General features: G+C 39.4%; 1 protein-coding gene across 1 annotated transcript in view; it reads left to right on the top strand.

The window, feature by feature from the left end:
* The first annotated feature begins 1,268 nt into the window (after positions 1-1,268).
* LOC127798702 (zinc finger CCCH domain-containing protein 41-like) overlaps positions 1,269-21,027 on the top strand; it is a 44,399-nt gene continuing 24,640 nt past the window's right edge. Inside the window, exon 1 of the mRNA XM_052332248.1 lies at positions 1,269-1,655. The gene's annotated coding sequence lies outside the window, so the exon portion shown is untranslated. The remainder of the gene's footprint in view (positions 1,656-21,027) is intronic.

Consider the following 21,027-nt stretch of genomic DNA (forward strand, 5'->3'; position numbering starts at 1 on the left):
GTAGGTGCCCAACAGGTTTGTCTACCTGGGTTTGAAGGTATGCTCTACAATGAAATTTCTTAAAATTACACACATTTACAAGCATTTTCACAATACCAAAGTTTCTTGCTTATAAATATATCTCATACTTTGGTGTTTGAGGAGAGTTTGCCTCCCTATATTCTTAAATCGAGGAGTTAGGATTCCTTAAATATATTAATTACAAAAAAATATAAGTATGTTATCCAAAGTAATAGTGTTAGACATATAACTACTCGTGTGTAAGTTTAAGATAAAAGGTCATCTCATACCATCTTTATATCTTTTATTCTAATCGTTGTGGTTAACATGTTCCATTAAGTCACATACAAAATTAGAATAATCCCACTTTATTCATTCATGAAACATTTACAACAAAGTTAAATTAAGTCAACTTTAATAAAAAATAAAAAATAAAACAAACGAGCCATTATCCCTTTAATTGATGGAATAAGATATAGTGAACCTAAAAAGGAAGGGAAAAGAGGGAGAACAACTATTAATAATGAATTCTAATAAATAATAGTCTACTATTTTTAATTTTACTTTTATTTTAGGAAAGTAGAGAAATAAATTTGGTGAAAAATAACAATTTAGAAAGTGTTTAAATAAAAAATTTAAAATTTAAGAATGATCAAACAATTTAGATAACTTTGAACATTCATGAAACATACAATCAATTTTATTTTAATTTTTTTGATTAAAAAACGCATAAATTATATTTTGTCACTTCCTATAAAATTTCCCTAATTTTCTAACTTTGAATTGGGTATACAAATTCTTTGTTTTTTTGGTTTCCCTCAAAATCCTATGACTATTATATATGCTGTGATAACTCAAATGCTTATACTATATATATATTTTTCATAGAAAACAAAAACTACCCTACATCATTGGAAAAATGAATTTCATAGAAAGAACATTTAAATACTTATACCATATATATATTTTTCATAAAAAAATTAAGAATATTTAATTATTTCTATAAAAAATATTTATAATAATTATATATTTTTAATAATAAATATGCGCAATAAAACACACTCTAATTTCTTTCGAATCACGCTAGATATATATCATTTTTGTATATCTTGGACTAAACAAAGGGATATTATAACCAAAATATCTCTCACCTCTATACACCTCACGAGATATATTTTTATCATTAATATACCTTTATATACTCTAAGATATACACAAAAGTCTACCAATAAGATTATTCATTTCTTTTTCCCTTGAATTTCCTCACCTCTCGTGACATTCCTTCCTTCTTCATCACTTGTCTGGCTTCGTCTCTCTCTACGCTCTCCGGCCCAGGCTTCGGTGGCTTCGAAACGTGAATTCGCGGAATGTTTCTTTGAATCAATAACAACTAAATTTGCCAACAGGGAGTCGGAATGGTTTTAGTTTTCTGCAAAAAATTGGGTTGAATTGCTCAAATTTGCCGTAAAATCTCTTCGGCCATATATACTTCTGTATTAGTAAAGCCTGCTCTACATTCTAGAGAGAGAACCCAACTTTTAGAGAGAGAAACGTATACATTTAGCGAGAGGAACGTGCTCCAAAGCAGGACGCAAAGGGCGGCTGAGCAATAAAGAAATAGAATCGAAACCCTAAGAAGCAATCCCCATAACAAGGTCGGTTTATTTCTATCAAGGTTGGAGTTGAATATCATTTATTTATATGTATGTGCTATTTGTTTGGGTTTCTCGTTGGATTGTGTGCGAATGATTTTGATGTCAACTTCCCAGGGGTTTTGGTTGGTATTGGTTGGATTTTCTTGGAGATGGAAACTGTCTGCTTGCAGAATCACCATTCTAGAATCAGAAAATGAAATGTGTTTTCGTATCAAATTGTGGCAAGTGGGCTCGTAATTTGTAATGCTTTTGCTGTTAGTTTGATTGGAATGGGGCAGCACCTAAATGGGTCTCGGGAGATCGAGGTGGCTCTAATTTGTTCCCATGATACTAAATATGTTTTCTTACGTGCAGTGATCCTAGTTATAGACGCCTTTCTGTTAATATTATACAACTGTATCTTCCTAGGTCAATGTGTATAACCAGTCTTTGACAGGCATGGACTGTTGAATAGGCTATTGCGGTAGGCACTATGGTTGAACTGTGTCCAGGTTTTAGTCATCTACTTATGTTGTGATGCAAATGTGGAAATTAAACACAATTGTATATTAAGGTAGATTGCAAATGTGCAGTTCAGGTTGTTGAGAAACAATAGTTAAACTAGAGTTATAAGAAAATACCAGAACTAAACCAAATGTCAAATCTCTTGCTAAGAGGCACAATGATGCTTCTTGAAGATAGTCGAAGCCTCTCAATGTGCTAGGGATCTAGCAACTCTTTCTCTAGGATTCGACTTAGCTTGGATTTGATCCCGTTCCCTCGCAGTTTTGCACTGACCGATGGGAACCAAGTACAACTCTAGATACCCGATATATAATAGTATATGTAGATATTTCCGTTATGAATATTTTTAAAATTAATGGCAAGTCCTTTGGACTTCTTAACTGATATATGTCATTGGAGATCCTAATTAATGTTTGACTTCTTTATTTAATGTACACCTTAATGTATGTCTTTTGAATAGCCAAGCCTGTTGGGTTTCCAACTCATTTGTTTAAACTAATTTACTTAATTTAAATCATTCACCAACACAGGTAAATAGTAGGTTTTTGAAATTTTTTATGACAACATAATGAGCTTTAAAAATATGTTCAAGCTGTTTCAAACGAGTTTTTATTTTAGTTCAACTCTTGTAACTTGGTTATATAATTTTAAGCTCATTGAGTGAACTTTAAACACACTTAGAAAGATAGTGAGCTCCAAAATGTCTTGAAGCTTTGATTTTTTAGACATGTATTGAGCTGAGGAAACTTCATTTGGTATGATTTGAGATTGACTAGTTTGATTCCATTACCATATTTATATTTAAGTGACCTGGTTTCCATTTTGACGAAGTGAGCTTTGAACTTTGAATTTTGTAGAAGTACTACTCGAGCTTCCTTTGAAATTGGAGATAAGCATAAGTTTGACCCAGGCTTCGTCTTGTACCAACCTGATATTGCAAACTGATAAAATTAGGATTCTATGCATTGGATATATTAATAATGAATTAACATTGGGATTAGAACTACTAAGTTCATATGTAATATTTGAATGTGTGAAAACTGAATACTTCCTTGATAATAAACATATGTACATGGCAGTCCTCTTATAGAGGAGAAATAATACAACAAAGGAAACAAATAATGCCTGGGAAAGGAAAGATACATATGTACAACATTTAGGAAACTTTCCTAAGTCTGGATTAGGGAAGTATCCTATTCTGGTTATAGAAACTTCGAAAATAAGAAACAGCAACAGCAAATCTTCAAATCTTTCTTTGATAATCCTTGCGAGATCCAACAGAATGCAAGGCTGAAGCACCATTTTAGGTGATTTGGTATTAATTTATGTTTTTTAACCTTCTATAATTTAGCAATCAAGTTGATTCTGCAAATCCATGTCTTCCTTGTAGTTTGTGGTTGAGTTATGCCTTTGTTGTGATTTCAAGCCAAGTATCTTGTGATGGTCTATCTCTAGCCACCAAACCTCCTCAAATCCTTAACCCAAGGTATTAGGATATGTATTATTGAGTCATCATTCATCACTAGTCCCAAAAGTTTATTATGTCAGCAAAGGGGCTCAAAAATCTAAATCAAGTTTTCAAACACTCCTGCCCACATGTAATCACATGGTTACATGTGTATAGACTAATTGCATCAACACCCATAGACCAAAAATGCACAACAATCATGAATAATGAAGATGAATATATATAACTTAGGATATCTTGAAACAAAGCTTTAGTACCATTTTTTAGTAAGCATTGGTCCGTTAGTCTTGAAAGCTTAGCTGTTTGGAAAGTGGAGCCGAACCATGTATATAAATTTTTCTTTTTAATATATTCAAAAGTTTTACATGAGATAATGTTATTATTTAGAGATGCATTTGGAATTAAATAAAATATTTTTTTTTGCTAAGTATAAGCAAAACAAAATACTTTTTTGATAGATAAACCTGCACATATATACCAAAAATGTCATAAAGGAAGCAAGTCTTATTCAGAAGGAACCATAGGAAACCAGAATTTCATGCTTCCCAAAACTAGGGAAAAAGATGGCATCTGTCAACTACACAATGGAGGACAAATAGAAAAAAGAGCTCATGACATTTGTGGCCTTATTGGAATGAAATTGGGAGCTTCTGAGGGACATACACATCTTTTGCTTTCTTTGAAGGGAGTCTTTTCCTTGCCTAGTGGACTATAGAGGAGGAGTATTTTCTTTCCTTTGAGTGTCTAGTTCATTTTTGGATGAATGTATGAGTTCATACTTACACCCCCCAAAAAAGTGTTTGGGTTCACAGATATACATGTCTTTTTTATGCTTGGGTCATCCTCACCTTTATTCTTTCTACAAGTTTTGCCCCCTTTGGCAGGGGCTTCTTCCTTGAACAAACTTGTTATTTATTAAAAGAAGTGTTTGGCTGTTTTCCTCCTAGCTTGAGGGTTTTCCCCGTGGATGCTTTTGTGGTCGGTTTCTGTTTGGTGGGGCCCAGTTGTTCCCTGGTTGTTCGCAGCTGATCTGCCTGTTTTTGAAAATTCAAATTTTGAATTTTCGATGGGCCCTGACGTGGCGGATGCTGGATTGTGTGTGACTGGTTGGGCAGCTTTATTGCTGCCCTGATTGACTTTTCCAGCTTGATTCAAAGTTGGTTCTGATGCAGTATTATTATACTTTGGGTTCACTGGATTTTTGAGAATCCATTCAGCTCCTGTACTTTGGATGCATTTGGATTTTTGGAGGATTAAACATATGTCTACAGAGTCTTGCTGCTTTGTATTGTACGTTTTTTCATTGTCTTGTAGGCCATTGGCATCTCGTGTTGTCTCCTGATATTGTATTGTCTTGGGTATACCCAGTATATCTTGTACAATTTTCATCTAAAAAAAAAAAAAAGTGTTTGGTTTTTGTAAGACTATTGCGTATAATGTTGAAGTTTCGAAATTAGGGGGCTTTGTTCCTGAAAATCCCCTCGCACTCCCTGCTTCTTACTTATCTTTTGAGGGCCAAACTGTTGCATAGGGGATCATATGTATAATCTATCACAGATACTCCTCCACTGGTGACAAAATGACCTACACTTTGAATTCTACCCTCACTGACGATATGTCAGTTTTAATTTTGTAACAATATTCAATGGTGGAAGACAATTCCCACCCAACCAAACACCCCCCCGGCGGCCGGCCCCAAGTTTTGGCCCATGATAAATCTAATCCATGTACAGTATCGAGAAAAATAGATACGAACTTTTGACTGATACTTAGTATTGGCAATAGGAATATGAGGTTAAAGAAATACTAAAGCTTTTGTTGACACACTGAGATTGATTCATCCATTGAAGGGAAACATTTCTGATTTATGATTTGTGGTTGAGAGAGGCATGTTCTGCACTCTTGCTTTTGATAATTTAAATGATTTATTTTTGTCTATAGATTGATGGATCCCCTGATTTTCTGTCTATTTATTTTTGTGCAAGATCTTCCCTCTTTAAGTTGGTAATGCTAGTCTTATTTATTAAAAAACTGGTTTGTTAACATCATGTAAAGATATAGTTTTTTTTTTCACTAACTTTCTTACCAGATTCTTTATTCAACATTACCGTTTATGCATATCTATATTTTACTACTCTTCTCATGATTTGAGTAGAAATAAAACTTTTGGACTCTACAATTACTCATCATGGCTCATTTACTGACCTATGAACCACTCTTTAGTCCATAACAAATTAGCAACATATCAAAAGGTTTCATATTCGAGATTTGGATTAATTTTGACAATTACAAATGTTGAAAACAAGGAAGTGCTTTTAAGGAATTTGCAATGCCATACCTTATATACATCATTTGGATCTGGAATTTCTGACTACCTACAACTTTATTTTCATTTTCTGGTTGTGGTTCATGCATCAGATTAATATGATGTTACTAATAAAGTTCTAAAGCTCTAGTCACATAACAGGTAAAATTAACCTTCGGCAAGGCTTGGATAAGAAGACTTAGAAAAAATATTATCTAGATGTTGCAAGAAAATATGAAGGGGAACAAAGTGAACAAATTAATATTCATTGAGGCCTCACCCTTCTTGACTCATCTTGTCCTAAAAAGATCCTCCTATAAACATTGTTACTTCTTATATGGTCTGGAGCCTCATTTATGCTCTCACTCCCTTTATTGCTCTTGTTGCATTCTGTGTAGTTGTTACTAATAGCAATCTACTTTCTTTAAAATTCCTACTCTGCATGTTTGAGACCTTGCTTATTCCATACATGAGCCAAATTAGCAATATTGATTAATGATTAACTTCTTGTAAACTCTCTCCGTGCTTTTAAAGACATGTGGATACTTCTAAATAAGCTTAGCATCTGTGGCCAACCTGTACCTGTTACGACCCCAAGGATAGTAGTAATTGTATATTAGATGTATTTCTTTCTTGTTGTACTTGTTGCTTTCCTTTTTTGTACCTTTTAGTTGTTCTAATAATTGAAAGCCTACAAAGCCTATAAATAGGATGAAACCTAGAGGATTAGGCAGTTGTTGAATGATATCTGATTCTTTCCCTCTAGATTTCTCTCTCCCTTTCTATTCTCTCTGAATTCCCCTTCCATTCTTCTAATTTCTCTCTCCCTTTTTATTCTCCCTCTCTCGATTTCTTCCTAATTCCATTACAAACCCTAGATTAAATCTAGGTGCATGACATTTGGTATCAGAGCCAACGATTCTTGGCTATGATTCTGGAAGTTTTAGCAGTTAACAAAGGCAAAGCAAATCCATTTGATCCTCTGTTTTCGAGGCTATTGAATTGTGAATTAGGCAATTCAGGTAGGAAAATTCTCGGAGGTAGTTGCGAAGTAGATGCGGATCAATGACAAAATTCATTTGAATTTGAAGGTAGATTAGAGTTGATCCATTTCGGAGACAAGACAGATCAAAATCGATCGACTTTAGGAGGCGGATATTCCTTTTCTTGATTCATAAGAGATTGTTTTAGAGAATATTGACTTTGTAGATCTAGGCGATTTCAAGAGGCGAATTTTCAAGGAATTGAGTTGTGGCGATGGTAGAAGGAACATGAATGAAGCAGCTTGAGACGAGAATGGACACTCTGGAATTAGGTTTAAGGCAGACTCAGACGGAGGCGAGTTGCTATTGAGTAGAAAGCGTTGTAACCAGAGAAAGTGTATGTTAAACCAAGGAGCACTGGAATTTCAAATTAGACTGATTTAGGAAACACCCACTCGCACACACACAAATGAATTTGGTAGAATAGAATTCAAGAACGACAAAACAGTAACGGAAATATACAGAAAGTAAATCAAACCACATAGAGACAATCAAGTTTTTCTTGATTCAGATCATTCCTTAGAATGACCCTACATTTAGCCTTCAAACCCCTCGAGAGCAATCTTTCTTTGAATTAGAAATGATCAGTACAACAACCTTCCACACGAGTACAATCTTGGATCTTGCTGAGATTACAAAGAACTATCTATTTTCTAGTCTTTCCTCTCACACATAGAATGCACTCGTTAATATCATGCTATCAAACGGCTAACCCCTGCCCCCTTATTTATGGACTAAAAGGGCGGATAAACCTATACAATATAAGCGGGTTTGATATTACTGGTTTTACCCCCAACAAAATGAATTACTATTGGAATAAACAACCACCTATCTAAATGAGCCACTTGACACATTGACTGCTTCATCGAATCCTAGGGTTACTCGAGGCAAACTTCTAACAGTGTACATAGAGAACTTGATAAAAATAGATAAAGTCTTGATAATTTTGGCCAAAGATTGGACAAATTGATGAGTAAGCTTTCAAAGATACTTCAGGTCTATCTGCCAGTGGACTTTCCTCCAAAATCCACTGCAGAACAGATTCTAGCAGGAGCTGGAATCCTACCTAGTACCTATGGTTTACAAGAAATTGATGAATTACTTGAATTGGATCAGGCAATTTAGGAAGTCAAGAAACGAATGGTAGTTGCAGGAAATGAGAAAAGACCTGAATTGGATCAGGCAATTCATGATGCCAAGAAAGGAATGGTAGCTGCTGGAAATATCACCGTGACAACATTGGAAGAGAAATCTGTTGAGGATGAATGGTTCAAGGTGATAGAGCAACTTGTAGAATGTGATGATCTGCTCAAAAGCTACTCAGTGGAACTTCAGATAAGGGAGCAGGAAAAAGTTCCAGAGGATAGGCAGAATAGATTGGAATGCAGACAGCTCTTGGAAACCTACAGTTTAATCGAAGTAAACTTCCAATGGAGGAAAATTAAAGATTGGTTAAAGGATGATGAAAGATGCTTGCACCTGGAAAAATGTGACCACATTGAAATTTTTCAGGAGCATATTTGTGATCTGGAGCATTGGAGGATGCAGAAGGAACAATTGATACGGATTGAACAGAAGGACTGAGATGCAGCTTGGAAGATAATGGAAGAGCAGGTTGCTGCCAGACTACTTATTGCTAACACTCATTGGCTTAATGACTGCATAAAGATCAAAGAAATCACTAGAATTGCTGTTAGGAGGAAAGCAAATAGATTTTTGGGGAGAGCTTTGAATCCAGATCAATTGGGAAGGGAAAAGAAAAAGAGGAAAAATAGAAAAGGTCAATAAGGAGAAAGAAAAAGAGGAAAAAGGAATGAGAAAGGAACCAGATAAGGCAAAGGATAAACCAGATAGTGAAAACATGAGTTGGATGAATAAGCAAAAGCCAGTTGCTGTAAGTTCTTGGGGAAGAGAACTCTCTAAGGACGAGGGAATAGTAGTTATTGTATATTTGTAAAAATTGAATAATTCCTTGATGAAAACATATGTACACGATAAGTCCTCGTATAGAGGAGAATGGATACAACATAGGAAAACAATAACACTTAAGAAAGGAAAGATACATTTGCACATCTGTAGGAAAGTTTCCTAAGTCTGAATTAGAAAAGTATCTTATTCCAGATTTGAAAACATCTAAATAGAAACATTTTGACTAGCATAGCTTTTCTTCTTTGTTGAACCTTTAGGAACTAACACTCCTCCTCAAGCTGGAGAATGAATGTTTATCATCCCCAACTTGCATATTAGATCTTCAACCTCTTGACTGTCAGCCCATTAGTTAACACATCAGCCACTTGTTTCTTGAATGGAACATAAGGAATATGAATTAGACCTGCATCCAACTTCTCCTTTATGAAGTGTCAGGTTTATTTCAATATGTTTTGTTTTGTCATGCTGAATAGGATTATGAACAATACTAATGGCTGATTGGTTGTCACAAAACAACCCAATTGGACCTTGAATATTGATCCTCAAATCTTCTAGGATGATGCTTAGCCCACAATAACTCGCATAGGCCAAGAGCCATTACCCTAAAGTCTACCTTTGCACTTGATCTTGCCACAATACTTTGTTTCTTACTCCTCAAAGACACAAGATTTCCACCTAAGAACACATAATACTTGGTTGTTGATCTTCTATAAATGAGAGATCCTGCATAGTCTGCATTTGTGAAACCTTTAATGTCCAACTCAGCCCCTGTTTTGAACAAGATCCCCTTGCCTAGAGTAGCTTTTAGATAGCTTAAAATCTTCCTTATTGCTTGCATATGCTCCTCGGTTGGGCTGTGCATGAATTGCCTGATTAGACTAACAACAAAGGCAATGTCTAGCCTAGTATGAGAGAGATATATTAACCGGCCAACCAACTGCTGGTATCTTCCCTTATCCACTGGCTGACTGCCAAGGTTCTCCCATAGTTTGCTGTTAGGTTCAATTGGTGTTGAAGATGATCGACGATTGGTGGTGGAAAGGAACAAGTCGCAGGAGGGGATTCCGGAAACAACTCAAAATTGATGAGGCGAAGGAGTCGAACCATTTCGGTGGTACAATCGGAGCCTACTGTGATCGTAATTGGATTTCGAGGACTTGTCGATCAAGGCGAACTCAAGGAGTGCTGTGGTCCTCCAGCTGTGGTCGATGATTAGGTGAGAAGGAGTCGGCCGGAGAAGATTGTTGAATTCGCAACCATCGCGAGCAAAGCCGATTCTGGCCAGCGACAGTAGAGACGATGGTATTGGTCGGTGATTGGGCAGTAGTTGCATGGCTGTGGTTTCAACTAGAGTTAAAGGTAGGAAAAACCGACTCAGTGATTAGGTCCAGATTGAGAAAAGTTGAAGGCGACTTGGCTAGGGCGGTGTTCCAGCGACTTTGGAGATCTGGAAGGTGGTTTGGCGTTGGAAGGTGTTAATCTCCAAGAAAGCGAGCCCTCTCAATTCGAACTTGAAAGGCGTAGCAGGTGAGTGACCCTTGGCCAATAATTTCAGTAATTATTATTTGGAATCGAAGGGAGAAGTAGGATTTGGTGATTTCCGATGCTAATGTGAGGTGGTTGTTGCCTGGGAATTTCGGACACTCTTGTTCGAGTCTTGAAGAGGAAGGCGGACAACTGAGGCCGAAAGAAGAGACGCGGCTGGGAAGATCAGATCGTTGAACCATTTCAATTCCGGCTAGCAAATAAGGCGAAAAGGACCCAGGCAACTTCGACAGGGATTCTGGAGCAAATGGATTTGGGTAGCTGAGTTAGTGATCCTCGACCACTAAATTGTGATTGAGGCAAGCCGACTTGAAGGAATTTGGAGTCATATTTGAAGGCGATTCCGATGGTGACCGTGGACGTAGGCGATCGTGAGTCGCTTTGGTTGTGATTTCAACTCCAGCAATTATATACTTCTATGGATAATGGAAGTAGATATACACTGATTTCCGAAAATTGATTCCGATGTCTGGGGTGATAGACGACTGTCATAGCATTGAGGTTTGGAGTTTGGGAGGCAAACGTCGTTGGCAAGCTAGCCAGGTAAAGTTCGATCCGTTTAGGCTATTGCCAGCTGACATGGTTAATTTCCAAGAGAGAGAGCAACCCTTCGTTTAGGCGTTTGAATTTGGGAGGAGAAGCAGAGTGTATAGCGCTCCGAATTTTGAGCTTGTGTCTCGTTCTGCCAGTGAAAGTTCTGCCATGGCAGGTAGTGCGTACATGAGGCCATGGGAGACTCAATTGCAGCAAAATAAGGCTGCACTTTTAGTGGGGTGTCCTACTCGTGAGGCTAGGCGAGGTAGAGCATACATGAAGCAGAATGCTATAATCTCAATTGGATATAATAGAAACCATGAGGAGTTTGGCCAGAATCGTGGGATATGGGAAAAGAAAATGGATAATCAGTTCAATCTAAGGTGCAAGGAAACAACCAGTGGGATACATGAAGAGCGCAAGGAATGCGGTCGAATGTTCTGCGAGAAGCTGCAAGAGTTTGCAATGATACTGACTAAGAAGTATCATTGCAACTTCCCTGCAGAATACTTCGATGATTATCGAGGAAGTTTTAACAAGGAGGAATTCTTTAAAGTGGAGCAGCCAAAGGAGGACAACCTTGCTGAAAGTAATTCCTTGGTGTACTCTAGCTACCAGCAAGTAAAAGTATTTCCACTTGAGGTGGCCCCTATCGAAGATATGGAAAGATCTAAACATACTGCTCCCTTGGTCTTGGTTGTGGAGGGGGCTGAGGAGTACATGGAAGAAGAGAGTGAGGAAAAGGAATTGGAGGATGGCACTCAATCAGTTGGCAGCCTCTCAAGCACTCTTACTAGTGTTGAGACACTTGATGCTATTGATCTTTGGAAGCAGCAGAAGAAGGATCCTGAAAAGCCTCTTCACCAAGTACATGAGGAGATTGGGGTTGGCCACACTTTACAAGAACAAGAAGCTGATGATTCCGGTGATGCACAACCTAATCTAGCTGTAAATCATGTTAGGGAAGAAGGTCGATTTGGAGGCCAGGTGTTAGTGGTTGAGAAATCGTTGGCTGGAATTGAAGTGGCAGCTACTCCTAATGTTACTGCTTACAAACAGCATTGGTATGAGTATTCAAGGCAAGTCTACAATCCTCCATTGTTGCATTTCGAGGTTGTTGTTGATTTTTTTACAGTAGAGCATGGCTGTGGGTTGAATGGGGATACAATAACAACAACTATGGCTATAGATCTGCTCTCCTTACCTGTATTGGACCGTAATGAAGTACTAACAGAAGTCACGAACATGGATAGTCCTTCCATTGGACTTCAAGGTTCAGCTACTAGCTATGTCAATCCGGAAGTGGTTGATCATGTCCATAGATTGGAGACCAAGCTTGATTGGATAGCTATTACCGGGAGTGGTTGTATTGGGCTGGAACTTGATGAAGTTTTTCCTATTGAAGTTCTAAGCCAAATTACAATTGCGATTGATCTTGGACACTTGAGAACGAGGAAGAAGAGGCCTGGAAGGAGAGAAAGAAAGAAAGAAAGGTAAATTAGATAAAGAAGGTGGGAATTGGATGAAGCAATGGCTACTTGCTGCAAGTTCTTGAGGACAAGAACTCTCTCAAGCAGGGGGGAATTATCATGATCCTATGAGCAATAAAGGGGTATTAATGTAATAGGGTATAATAGTTTGTTAGGGATATTTTAGCAAGTGGTTAGAAGCATATGGGAGCATGTGCTAGGCTGTTAGAAGGAAAATATGCCTATATAAGATTGTTGTAATGGGTTTGTTTCTTTATCAAAGAATTAATGAATTGAAATCTGATTTCTCCTCCTTCAAATTCTCCCATTTCTTGATCTTCATCTCCTTCTTTTCTGTTCTTCTAATCCCCCTAACACTTCTTCTAATTTCCCCCTCATTCTTTCAAATCTCCCCCTAATTTCCTCCTGTTCTTGGCCTTAGCTAAATCGGATTCTTCTAATTCCCAAACTGATCCTAGGTTAAGCCCTAGGTTCATGACAGATTTGTTATCTATAAATGACTATATCTTGAAAATCAAGACTATAGGGCATGCACTTGCTGCCATTGGAGAGCCATTGAATGGTAAAGATCTACTGCTTGCTACTCTCAATAGTTTAGATCATGATTATGAGACTGTTGTTAGTGTTATCACTTATCAAATGGATGACAGAGATTTAGAGAAGGTCCAATATTTGTTGTTGATGCATGAACAAAGATTAGCTGCTAAGAATATGCCACAATCTACTATTAATTTTGATTTTGTTACGTCCTCATCTATGCATGTTAATATGGCTTCATACTTGCTAAGAAATGGTAATGGATTTGTAAACAATAGAGGTGGTTTTATATCAAGAGGAGGTGGTTATATGAACAGAGGAGGAAGAGGCCGTGGTACTACTGGCAGGAGGATTTACTGTTAGTTGTGTGGTAAATCGAGCCATTTTGTTGATAAGTGCTATCACAGATTCGATAGGAATTTTCAACGGACTCCTTGCTAAAATTTTGGGAGACCTAGTACTATTGCTCAATTGGATCCAAGAACATACATTGCTTCCCCTAGTGATTCTAATGAAGCCTTCTTGAGTGAAGTAGGTTCTGTCCAAGGGTCTCACTATGGTAATTTTTCATAGTCTTTAGAAAACTGTCACACCCCAAGGAATCTACAAGGATAAAATAGTCATATGTATTACACGTTTTCCTTTTGATTGTACTTTCTGTTATAGCCATTAGTATATTCAGTTGTAAGCCTATAAATAGGTTGGAGTAGTTAGAGGATGGCAGCTTTTGAATGATAATTGAATTCCATTTCCCTCTCTCAGTTCTCCTAGCTTTCCCTTGGTTTTCTCTCTTCTCCCTTAATTCTTTATGTTCTGTTCTTTCTCTCCCTCCCTTTCCACTCTTTCTTTTCCGCGCTCTTACCGATTAACTTCTAAACCCTAGCCAAACCCTAGGGTTGTAACATTTGGTATCAGAACCGACAATTCTTGATTGTGAATACGCCAAAAGTAGTTAGTCGATCACTGTAAAATTGGCCATTGGAAGCAAATTTTGACGGTGATTATCGGCTATTGATAGGTGATTGTTCGGATCCGATTCGGGAGAGATTAAGGATCGATAGTAGCCGAGAGACTTGACATTTCTCGACTTGGAATTGAAGGTATAGAGTCGATTAAGTCCGGCAATCCAGGCGAACTCAAGGAGCAACATCAAAGCCGGAGGTGTTCCGGCTATTGGTTGGTGATTAGGTAAGAAGTGGACGCAGGCTTGGGGTGATTGTTGATCCACAACAACTGCTATAAGAGTCCAAGCGGTCTTAAATCCGCAACAAATCGAACGCGGATGGGAAGACCGTGATCTACATGCAGGCCATAGGCAATTGCTTTCAATGGCGAGCTTAGCTCAGGTAGGAAGAGTAGTTACGCAATAGAAGTTGCTTCAGAAGCGAGATAGTGGACAATGATTGGGTGGCGACTTTGCTGGGGAACTTGATTCACATTGATTGGGGTAGATAGCGACCAATTGCGAGGCAGAATTGAACTTGGATTTGGAAGGCGAAGTCAAGCGAAGCAACTTCGGCTTAGAATTGAAGACGATGCAGAGTCAGTGGTTTCTCGGCCCTTAGACAGTGAGTGGGTGAGAGACGAAGACACCGATTCTGATGGGAAAGGAAGTCATGCTTGAAGCAAAGCCGATCAATCTTTGGCTGTCATGATTTCGAAGGTGAAATAGATCGGTAATTTCAATCGTGATTCTGGATCTAGTCGTTGAATTTGTAGTTGGTTGAGGAGAACTTAGGACTGCGGAGTTTAGATTTTAAGGAAGGCGACTGGGGAAAACAATCTCCTATGTGATTGCTGAACATCAGCGAATTGCTGATAAGAAGTGATCCTAGCGAAGCAGATCTGCTTAGTTCTTTGGAAGTTAAGCGAGGCAAGTTCCAAGTGATTTCGGACTTGATTCTAATAGATTTATTGGCTGCATTGGAATCGATCAATAGAGGAGGCGGATCCAGAGCAACCGATTACGAATTGGGAAGCAAATTCTTAGGCGACTACCATCTAGGCAATCCGAAGTGATTCATCGAGAGCAACCAACCCTAGTTTGCTAGTTGGTGCGGCAATCGATTCTCATTCCAGAGGATAACAATAGTTGTGCGATTCCCAGGGGATTGTTCATGGTAAATCAAATCTGGAGAGTGGTCGGTTCGCAACGAATTCTCAAACTGTGACAGATCTGGAGGTCCTCAGTTGCTGAATTGAGGTTGGGGCGAGAAGGAAGGTGCGGTCGGAAGTGGTGAGAAGAGAATCGCTTTTTCATAAAGCAATTTGCAATCTTTGGAAGCTATTACAGAGGTCAGACGATTGTTGATCTACAACAATTCCGATCAGAATTGGCAATCAGGCCAAGGAGCAACTCTAGTCGTTCATTACACCGCTATTTCCAAATTGGGAATTATTTAAAGAAGTAATTCGCATTCGGAATCGGGAACTGAATGATGATTGAGGGGATCAGGATGAAACAAATCGAATCAAGGATGGAGGCGTGGGAGTTTAGGATGACACAAAGGCGTAAGACAATGGCCCATAGTCGGGAGGATTGTGTGGCTAACAAAGAAAACATGCAGAAGGATCTAGCTGCCTCTCAAGGAGGAGTGTAGAGAGACTTGGAGAGGCGTCGAGAGACGATGGAGCAACATGGCCAGCGAATCTACAACATGTTAAACATGTTGTCTACACTACCTCCATTCTAGTTATCACCGAGTTTCCCTCCCCGGGTAGTAGCTAATCCAATTCTATCCAACCATGGCATCCTCCCTAGGACATCAGGATTGCAAGAGGCAGAGGAACTACTGGCCTTGGAACTGAAAATTCTGGTAAGACGTTCATCTTCCCACACTCCACATCATACCCTAGTGCCTAGGGAAAGGGAGGCCAGACGGACTGATTTTACTAGAAATTTACGTGACCAATTTGGGAAGAAGAACATGATTGATGTGATTGAAGAGTTCAACAATTGAGGTAGGAGGGATCGATGATAGATTATCAGATTAGATTTGAAGAATTAAGGTCCTTGATGTTGATTTTGCAACCTGCTTTAACGGAGCAGTACTTCGTATCCAATTTCATTAGTGGTCTGAAGGACAAACTAAGGTCAATGGTTAAGATAATGATGCTTGCAATCGTGAAACAAGCGGTTGAGAAAGCAAGGATTCAGGAATGTGCCTTGGAAGCCATTTTTAGAAAGCAGGGGCTGCAGCCTAACGGATTTACGGAGAGCAACCAACAGATTGAAGGAGTCTCTAAGGTTTCAAATTATGTCCAGTAGGAATCTGAGAAAAAATTGGAGCTGGACCAGGTAGTTGTAATTGAAAACACCAACAATGAAGAGAGATCGAACATGGATATTGTTGGAAATCACAGCTCATATTTGCAGGAAGCTGATGAAGTAGCATTGGAAGATGAGGATGAAGTTGCAAATAGGTTCCATGCCACCAATGAAAGACAACCATGTGGTTCAGAAGATAATGGAAAAGGAGGTCGTTGTCACACAGTTCAGGAGTTCGATATTGGAGAAGGGATAGTTTACATGGAGATCTTGGAAGTCTATTGAAGATGAGGAAGGAGAAGAGGTTGTGAAGATGGGAAAGGATATGACTACACTAACCTCAAAGTTTGAAGATTACAATGGTGAGGGAATCGGTGCTTTAATCAAAGTGAATGCCCAAGGGAGTACACTTTAAGGTTGGTTAGAGATTGACGGAGGATGCTTGTGCTTGGAAGAAATTTTTGTTGAGGGGAACAAGACTCTTGTTGTTTTGTGATAGGACCCTTGTTAGTCACATGTACCAGCAAAGAAATAGGAAGGAAGATGCAGGGGGCAGAATAGGATATTGGGAGAGGGGGAAAGTGACAAAAACAGTTGAAGGGCAAAAAGGGGAAGAGCAGCCAAGGGAGCATGGCTGATAGCTGAGGCCGTTGGAGGAGAGTGTCGCTGGATAACAAACTATAAATAAGAGAGGCTAGGAGAATATTGGGAGGAGGATTTTGGTATTGAGTCTTAGGGAGAGTTAAGGGCCTCTCGAATGCCCTATTGTTCTTATTTTTCCTTGCTGCAAATTATTGGAAACCATTGATATTCGATTGCTGTTGAATTTGCTATCTGGTATCCTATCAATTTGGTATTAGAGCATCTTCGATCCTAATGGTGAACCTGACCGATCGAGTGGGTGACTTGGAGATGAGGGTGGAAGGCATGCAATGGAGTATTCAAGCGGTGGGGAAGAAGGTAGCGAGCTTGCTGGAATAGTTCGCTTGGGTGCGAGTGAGATGGGAAGAGCAGGATCGGGCGAGGAAGAGCAAGGGGAAGGACGGAGATCGGCCATCGAAATCCACCCAGGATTCCGAGATGACGCCTGGAGTTGGAGTGGGTCGAGGGGTGACGCCTTGGAGTTGATAGAGGATTGGGTGGAAGCTGGCTACAGGAGGTCCGCGGTCAGAGGCTGGAGATGTCTTGGATAGTTGGGTTGTTCAGGCTGAGCGATACCTCCCTGTAACCCAGCTGACAAAGGCCGAGAAACGGGAGTCCGCAACTCTAGGTTTCGAAGGGGGGGCCATTTTGTGGTCCCGGTGGGAGCGAAGGAGATGAAGAGAGATTTGTGTGGGTAAGAAAGCAAACCTGAAAGACGAAGCCATAGGGCGTCGCCATCGCGTCTCTGCTCAAGCAATGGCGAAGAAGTGGAAGGCGAAGAAGAAGAAGCCGGTGACTAGACAACCGTAAGGTGACGGCAAAAGCGTCAAGAAGAAACGCAGGAAGAAGAAGAAGTTTCATAAATACCAAGTCTAGTCCCAACCAAAGACACCGCGATGCCTATTCAGTCCGATTCGGACGCCGACGATGATTTCTCCTCCGGTGAGACCAAACCCGAGAAGATCCAGAAGCTTCTCGAGCGCTACACCAAGTACCAGCAGATTAACTTCCTTGTTGGCACCGCCGTGCCCGACGCTTTCCTCTTCACTCGCCTCCGCGATGTCGCGGATCGCGACATATCTCGTCGCAAGCTCGTCGTCTACGGCCTCGCGTGGGACACGACTCGAGAAACCTTAGTCTCTGCCTTCGAGTCATACGGCGAGATTGAGGACTACAAAGTCATCTTCGACCGGGTCATGGGCAGACCAAGGGCTACAGCTTCGTCCAGTTCAAGACGAGACGGGAAGCGGCCAAGGCATTGAAGCAACCGAGGAAGAAGATCAGGAATTTGATGTCAAGGATGGCGGATCTGGTAACGTCCAAGGAGGGCACCTTACCGATGATTGGGGCGCCATTTGCTTCTGATCTTAAAAATCTGGGCCAGCAAAAATATGAGAAAGCTGGTAATTTGGTGGAGTCTCACCTTGAGGACAAGGTGAGTTTCATGGGCGGAAGTAATGATAGGAGCCCTTGTTAGTCACATGTACCAGCAAAGAAATAGGAAGGAAGAAGCAGGGGGTAGAATAGGATATTGGGAGTGGGGGAAAGTGACAAAAACAGTTGAAGGGCAAAAAGGGGAAGAGCAGCCAAGGGAGCATGGCTGATAACTGAGGCCGTTGGAGGGGAGTGTCGCTGGATAACAAACTATAAATAAGAGAGGCTAGGAGAATATTGGGAGGAGGATTTTGGTATTGAGTCTTAGGGAGAGTTAAAAGGGCCTCTCGAATGCCCTATTGTTCTTATTTTTCCTTGCTGCAAATTATTGGAAACCATTGATATTCGATTGCTGTTGAATTTGCTATCTGGTATCCTATCATTTTGTTTATTTCTATTTTAGTTGAAGAGTTATAGCGTCGAATCAGATTTTGGCTTGTAGGGAAGTTGGAATTCCTTCCTATGATTAGAAATGATATGGTTGCAATAATGACAGATCAATTGGAACCATTCTCAATGGCAATAAGGAAGAGGTGGATGGCTGGACATGATGTTGTAGCAAGTTATAATACTGTTATTGTTGAGGGAAAAGAAAAGGGAAAGCAAAAGGAAAGGAGAATAAGAGATAATAACAAGAAAAGGCGAAGGAGAAACTAGATGGTGAAGATGGGCATTGAATGAAGAAATAATGGCTCAGTTTTTATAAGTTTCTCGAGAACAAGAAACCTTTCAAGGGGAGGGGATTGTCACGACCCCAAGGAATCCCCAAGGATAAAATAGTCATATCTATTATACGTTTTCCTTTTGATTGTATTTTCTATTGTAGCCGTTAGTATATTCAGTTGTAAGCCTATAAATAGGTTGGAGTAGTTAGAGGATGGCAACTTTTGAATGACAATTGAATTTCATTTCCCTCTCTCAATTCTCCTAGCTCTCCCTCAGTTTTCTCTCTTCTCCCTCAATTTTTTCTTTTCTGTTCTGTTCTTTCTCTCCCTCCCTTTCTGCTCTTTCTTTCCTGTGCTCTTACCAATTAACTTCCTAAACCCTAGGGTCGTAACAAACCTATCCCAATCTTCTTTGCCTTCTTATCATAGAGAACCCTCATGGTTTGTTGATTCTGGAGCAACAAACCATATCACTTCCAGGCTCAACAATTTGTCTCTGCATGCTCCATATAACGGTGTTGACAAAGTTGCAGTTGGAAATGGTAAGAGACTTCCTTTTTCTAATATTGGCATTAGTTAATTATATATTCAAACCAATCCTACCTCCATTATTTCATTTCCTAATGTTCTTCATGTTCCTCATATGAAGAAAAATCTCATTAGTGTTTCTCTCCTTACAAGAGACAATAATGTTGTTGTCGAATTTCATTCTAATTCTTATTTGATTAAGGACAATGGTTCAAAGTTGGTGCTACTTCGCAGACACCTTAAGGATGGACTTTATCAGCTGACTCCATCACTTGGTCATGCTGCTAACAGCAATCAGTCCAATCCATCAAGCTTGATCTATTTTCCAATAGTGTTTCTTCCTTAAATAATTGTAAAAGACAGAATTCATTTTGTCATGAACTGTCTCCCAATGTAAATGTAGCCCAAAATAACAATGTGTGTCAACAATGGCATGCAAGATTAGGACATCCCTCTTTCAATGTACTGCAATTGATTCTGAATAAGATTCGTATTCCTTGTTCTTGTTCAACTCTTTCACTTTGTGATTCTTGCAAAATTGGAAAACTACATCAGCTTCCTTTTGCTGATTGCAAAATCATATCAAAGAAACCATTAGAATTGGTCTATTCAGATCTATGGTGTCCTTCTCCTGTTGTGCCCACTGAATGGTATAGGTATTACATTATTTTTGTTGATGCCTACACTAGATATACATGGCTATATCATTTGAAACTAAAATTTGATGTATTGGCCACCTTCGTGACCTTTTGATAAGTTTGCTGAGCTTTAATGTCAGACCAAACTTAAAGCTATACAAACTGAATATGGGGGGAATTCAAAGCCTTTTTGCCTTACCTTCAGAGTCATGGCATTCAGCCTTGATTTACCTGCTCTTATACACACTAACAAAATGGTATAGCTGAAAGGAAACATAGGCACATAACTGAGATGGGTCTTACATTGTTAGCCCATGCTCAAATGCCTCTAAAGTTTTGAGTATAAGCCTTTCAAACTGCTGTCTACACCATCAACTTGCTACCAACTTCTCCCTTCAAGTTTAACACTCCCTTTGAATTACTCTATCACAAACAACCTAATTACCTGCTGCCGCAACCTTTTGGCTGTGCTTGCTTTCCTTACCTTAGACCCTATAACAAGCACAAATTTGATTTTCATTCCACCATGTGTGTTTCTTGGATATAGCCATACTCAAGTCGGTTACAAGTGCTTACACCTATCAGGGAAAGTTTATGTTTCTAGACGTGTAGTTCAATCCTGATGAGCATTCGTTTACTACTTTGTTTCCATGCTCATCCTCTTCTTGCCCCTCTTTTACACCTCAATCAGCTTCTAATGGTTTTTCTACCTTGTTCTTTCAATCTCTTCCAATTCTTCTTCTCCTCGAGTAGTACAACCCTCAATTCCTGCCTTATCTACTCCTATCTTTGCTGATCCTCCTTTCTCTTCTACTAATCACTTGACTCCTATTATGAACCAC

The sequence above is a fragment of the Diospyros lotus genome, chromosome 4 (genome assembly GCF_014633365.1).
Source record: "Diospyros lotus cultivar Yz01 chromosome 4, ASM1463336v1, whole genome shotgun sequence".
NCBI classification, from domain to species: Eukaryota; Viridiplantae; Streptophyta; class Magnoliopsida; order Ericales; family Ebenaceae; genus Diospyros; species Diospyros lotus.